This window comes from Athene noctua, chromosome 1 (assembly GCF_965140245.1).
Source record: "Athene noctua chromosome 1, bAthNoc1.hap1.1, whole genome shotgun sequence".
NCBI lineage: Eukaryota > Metazoa > Chordata > Aves > Strigiformes > Strigidae > Athene > Athene noctua.
In genome coordinates, this window is record NC_134037.1 from 168553989 (window position 1) to 168559988 (window position 6000).

At 38.6% G+C, this 6000-nt stretch overlaps 1 protein-coding gene across 23 annotated transcripts in view; it reads right to left on the bottom strand.

The window, feature by feature from the left end:
• The window catches only part of KDM6A (lysine demethylase 6A), a 167685-nt gene that overhangs the window by 32106 nt on the left and 129579 nt on the right, over positions 1–6000 (bottom strand). The window lies entirely within an intron of this gene.

Genomic DNA, 6000 nt, shown 5'->3' on the forward strand with positions numbered 1-6000 from the left:
CTTTAAGGGGAAAAAAAAAATAAAAATCAAGTAATTATTTTCAGGTTTTCTATTGTGGACAGCTTTTCTTCAGTTTTTACAGAAATTCTAATAATCAACATTTTTGGTGACAAATTCACTTTTGAACCTCAAGATACCGCTTACAAAGATAGTGCCCAAATGTAATCAGTACTATGGGAAGTATTTTCAATTCTTTCCTTTTGCATTACCTCACACTGTGTTAAAATAAAGGTTAACATACATTCGAGGTTCACAGTATCTGATATATTAGTGTATAAACATCTTCTATTCTACTATGTATAAAGGTTGACTTATTTAATAAATAAGCAGGGCTTTAGGCAGAATATCTTTCAGTATTCTCCTCTCTCGACATTTTTCCCTAAGTTAATCATGCAAACAGTATCTATGACAAGGATGTTCTCCCCAGAGCTCTGCTCCTGAGCTGTCACATGCATGCATGCACACTTTAAAACTCTACACATTTTAAAACAAAGCAAGGGCTAATCAACTAGTTAACTACATAGCTGGCATGCCCCTGTCCTCAAATTTATGCATGTAAACGGTAGCAGATGTAAGGATGGCAGGAAAAAGAGCTATTAATATATTATACAGTGGTTATTTATGTGGCGTTATTATTTCTATAAAAAACACATGGAGACAGAACCTTTTCCCTAACAGGTAACCAGCTCCAGCACAGGTCAGAAACAGTAATAACGAGCACAACAGAATTTTCACAAATGGGAAACTGTCTTGTCTGACTGTCCTTACACTTTAGGCTTACCCTACAAATGTTGCAATTGTTACCTTGTTGCCAGTCCCACAACATTTCTCATATTCTTTTATTATTAGAAGACATACACTTAACAGCAAGCACGGTCTGACTATGGGAAATCCTGTCTCTAAACTTTGTAAAAGTAGTTCCAGCCCACACTAAAGCATCTCTACCCTCCAAGCTGCTGAAAACAAGTCTCTCCTCGACTTTTCCCATTGCTCATCTTTAGTATCTGCCTTGCTGAATTAAGGTGCAGACAGGCTGAAGAGGGAGCTCTCAATCTCTACTCAGTAAGAAAGTAAAAGGCACATCTAACACTTTTTGAGCTGTCTGCAAACTAAGTGGCGCAAAGTACTAGCTTACCTCCCTTGAAAAATGACTACATGGGCCCAAGAAAAAAAATGAAGAGTTACATGAGCCCAAGTGAAACACTGTAGAAAAAGATAAGAGACTTGATCACCAATTAGGAAGTACTTTTTTTAGGGATAGTATTTCACAAGTAGGGTCCCCAAATACTGTTAGAAACTTTTATGTTCAATTTAAAGCAGAACTTGGTATCATCCCAGTGATAAGTTAAAAAAAGCACAGTAGCAGTTATGTGGCCCAGCAAAAAGTAAACTTGACATGCAGGTCATGGCAAATATCCGTAGGTTCTAGCTGAGCTTAAAACTTGGCCCTTCTGCACTAAATTCACAGGTTTGAGTTGGAGTCTCTGAATCGCCTCTGTCAGGCAGATTTGCTCTGTCCCTCCTTAAACAAGGTGCAGCTAGGAACTGGGTAGCCAGTACTCAAGCAGCGCTCAGTCATGTCTGTGACTGGCCAAAAATCCTGCTGTGAACATGGCAGGCCCAGGTGAGAGCTACACCGCAGTTCCTCTGCACCGGCTCTCCAGCTCCGGGCACGGTGGGGAGCAACCTCACACCTGCCTGCCGTGGACTTTACATTTGCTGAGGAAAGCCCCTGTAGACACTTACTTCTATGTCATCACTCACAACAACGTTTTTAAAATTTCTTTTGCTGTAACAAAGTCACGGTTTTAAAAGCAGAATAAAAGAGAAAAATACTTTCATTACCCTTCCTTTACTTTAGAAATTATTAAAGTAAAAACTTGTATTAAAAGCTGGTTTAGGATTTTTGTAATAAGAATGGCTCAACATTTTGCTACTGAACACAAATTGCAGGTCTCACCTTGGAAGAGCTCAATAAAGAGTCCAGTAAAACAATCAAAATCCAACATTTGACTAGAGGAAGACACTTCCCATCACTCTCCCAAGAAAGCTGTATGCAATTTTTTGCTAAGCAAATTCTAAAGACACAGACCAGCTAAACTTCAAGAAAGAACTTTAATTCTGTAACAATTTCTTTCATGTATATTTGCAATACACTCATCCTAATACCAGACATCAAGGCTATTTTTATACTTCTACCAGCAAGAATGCATATATGGTCCCAATTAAAAAAAGCTGGAAATTTATCTTTGTAACATGTACCTATGACCACTATACCATGATCAGTATTAGTCATCAAATCCCAGTACATTAGAAAGTAGTTAACTCTCAATCACAGTAACAGATGCAGCTTTTTTGCATTTAACTGACTTACGTGGATGTGGTGAAAGAAGGATATATGTGAACTTCACAGGTATCTTAGGTAACTTTTTCACAAATGGCAACAACTATAAGATATGGACACAGAAATCAGTGTTCTAAATGGTCATTTCAATTTCTCCACGTTTGGATCTCAAAATCCTTTTGAGAAGGCAGCAAATCTCTCCAAAGACTACCTAGAAAATCTAAGGACTTTGAGATAGTCTACACAGGTAAGGCTGTGGGCAGTAAGCATGTAGTGTGAATTCGCAAAGCTAACTACTATCTGACAGACTCCCTGCTAGCACACTTAAGCCTGAGCTCAACTTTTGAAGGAGAATTAATTACATTTGAGAAACTTTGTCTAAACTGTGTCTAGTGTGGCTTGCTCCACTTTCCATGGAATAAACTATCTTAGGTTTAATGTACATTGACTGATAACATAGTGCATTAATACTGGATAGTTATATACAGTAAACAGAGGTCACAGTTCACTAGCTTTCCCATGCAGGTAATTTCAGTGTATAGCAACATAAAGCTGACTATTTCTGAGGAGATGTGACCAGATGTCTCCAACTTGTCTACGTAACTAACATACCATACTTCTGCCTGTCAGCACATTCATACCCCACAGGCACTCCAAAGTACCTATATACTTCAAAGCTTCATAAAGGAACCTACATCCTTTTAAGTAAAGATGAAATTGCAAGTATTGATGCCAGCTTTACAGGAAAATTAAGCCAGCATACTTTTCCACTGTCATCACATATATTTAAATGTTGGCACTTGTAACATTGTCCATGAAAAACTCCTACAATACTTTTAAGATGACTAAGGATTTCACTCTGACGATAAAATTTGTTCAGTGATGACATAGCACAGTGCAATGAGAGCAACACTATATGCAGAGCTCTGCTATTGTGCAGGATGTCTAAATATAGGGCTTGTAAGTGGCATGCAGGGAGGAAAGTCTCAGAAGATTCTGCAGAATAATCACCAAGCCTCAGAAAAAGAAATATTACTACTGTGGCAAAACACATCTTTCTTTCATGCAGAGGAGTCTACGAAATTATCCTTTTTACTGATAGAGCCTGTATCTAATGAAAGACTTGGATTTGACAGAGACTCTGAAAATGTGCTTGCTGGATATAACCATCAAATCCAGCACTCTGATTTCTGTGGGAGGTTCCTACCCTCAGACAACTACACCACTGTCACACCAATAACTATGCAACCCTCACAGATGCATTTCCATTTAATTTTCTTTGGAAAGAGGGGGGGATTTACCTGCCATTTTTTTATGATTTAACAACATTGAGATAAGAAATATACAGCTAAGAAGCATATAGAAATGTCAAGACTTGGTGTTTCTACTACACCGCTTTTTACTAAGACAGACCTAGGAAGCATCAGAAGTGTTAAGGGAATGCATTTCAGCTGACTACATGGATATAAAATGAGTCTAATCATTGTAGTGCCAACTTGCCTGTCAAGATGGGACTTGTGTGTCAGTGATGAACACTGTCAGACAGTTTAAGATATTATTGCCCTCAGCCCACCATTCTCCTCTGCTACAGGCTATTGCACAGGTGGCTAAATTTTCTGCATTTCTATACCACTATACCTAAACCACTATAGCTTACAGTATAACATCTTTGCCAGAAGTCACTGGTAAAAAGCATTATCTGAAACTTCTACTTAGCCTTCCATGCCCTGTGCCATCCTGTATTACTAGCAATGAAGACACCAGGGAAAATGCCATGCAATTTGCACACACTGCAGTCATGGTCAGGTTTCCTAAGTGGCTGGCCTTACTTTTTGCCTTAATCCATTATGCAGCTGATATAAAATAATTCAAGCTTACTGACTAAAGACAAAAAACTACAGTAACATGCCTGCTAATAAACTGGAATGTAAGACAGACCAAGACTTATACCTCTGAAGAGTCAAAACTATCCGCACCGTGATGCTACAAGACTTATAACTAGTTGAATGACTGCATTTTTAAAGGACAATCCACCACATGAACAGCTCCTATACTTGAACTATAGGTACTGAAACCACCACTACCAAAAAAGCCATCTCTGGTACAAAACTGGAAGGACAGCTGATACACCAGATGGCTGTGTGACCACTCCGAGGAACACCAACAGGCAGGAGAAATGGGCCAACAGGAATCCCATGAATTCCAGCAAAGGGAAATGCCAAGTCTGCTACCAGGGGAAGAATAACCCCATGCACCAGTACAAAAGGAAACAAACATTTTTACTTTAGGGGTGACCAAACACTAGAACAGCTTGTCCAGGCAGGTTGCTGAGACTCCATCCTTAGAAGTATTCAAAACCTGGCTGGACATGGTCTTGAGCAACCTGCTCTAGTTGGCCCTGCTGTGAGATGGGAGCTTGGATTAGATGATCTCCAGAGGTCCCTTCTCAGACCTCCCATCTCAACCATCCTGTAATTATTTATCAGTTTTGCAATGAGAGCACTGATTTGTAATGACAGACCAAATCTATATGACTTATTTGTATCAAGAAAAAAAGATTTTAAAGAGCATCAAGAGCTGTTGTTTCTTATTTAAGTAGTGCTTGTATTGTACCTATAAACCACATATATAAAAGACAACTGCTTAATGAGTAAAAGAAAAAAAACCCCACAAACCCAAACAACTGATTTTCCTTTTGTAGGAGCTGTATCAAAGCTCCTTATAGAAATAAACCCGATGAAAAGGATACATGTTTTGAAGCAATAAATTAATCTGTCATTTATTGATATCAGGTCCCTATTTCAGAATTCTTTCCTCTATCAGAAAACAATCATATAAATGCTAGAAATAAAACCATATTGATGTCACTATTAGATGCAGTGGTCAAAAACTTTTTTACAGTTTAAAATAGACTTTTCAATTATATTCTCTATAGTAGCTAGTTTCATGAAAGAAATCTAAAGGTTTTGGAAAGAAAGAGAGGAGTGTACAAACTGATGCTACAAAGTATTTCAATATTCCAAACAATTTAAAACTCTTACTTCACCTATGCTTTTAAAAGTCTGATTTGTTGTGTTTCTTCTAACTCAAAAACATTTTTATTTAGTAAGAGACACACCTACTCTGGCCATCTGGTAACCTGTACATTAACCTTAAATTATCTTGAACAAGACACGATTCCACAACTACTTCACTCCATCTTCCCTTCACCAAAACTATGTTTCCCATTGAAGTCTGTGTTGACAAGTGTCTGAAACAGAATTGGACCTTGAAAAAGTATGATGAGTAGGAGGAACCTAAAAACATATGGAGGAGGCAGCATGAACAGCAAGAAGACACAAAGCTTGAAATAGGGTCTAGGGTGATCCAGAGGAGATGACCATGGATAACAGAGCAATAAGGGACTGGGAATCTAGCATGGAGGAAAGGGAGTATTTGGATCAGCTTGGCAAGAGGATACAAGGACTGGCTACAGATGCATCACACTTTCCTGGAAGTCCACACCACCTTTCTCTTTAGTTATCCAGGGGAACCTAGCAATCTCCGCCATCCTGAACAGCAGACAACTTCACTTGAAAATGACCCTGTTTTATGTCAGGCAGCTACTGACCAACTCACTAGAGAAAAAGGCTGTCCCAGATCTATGTCTGGTGTAT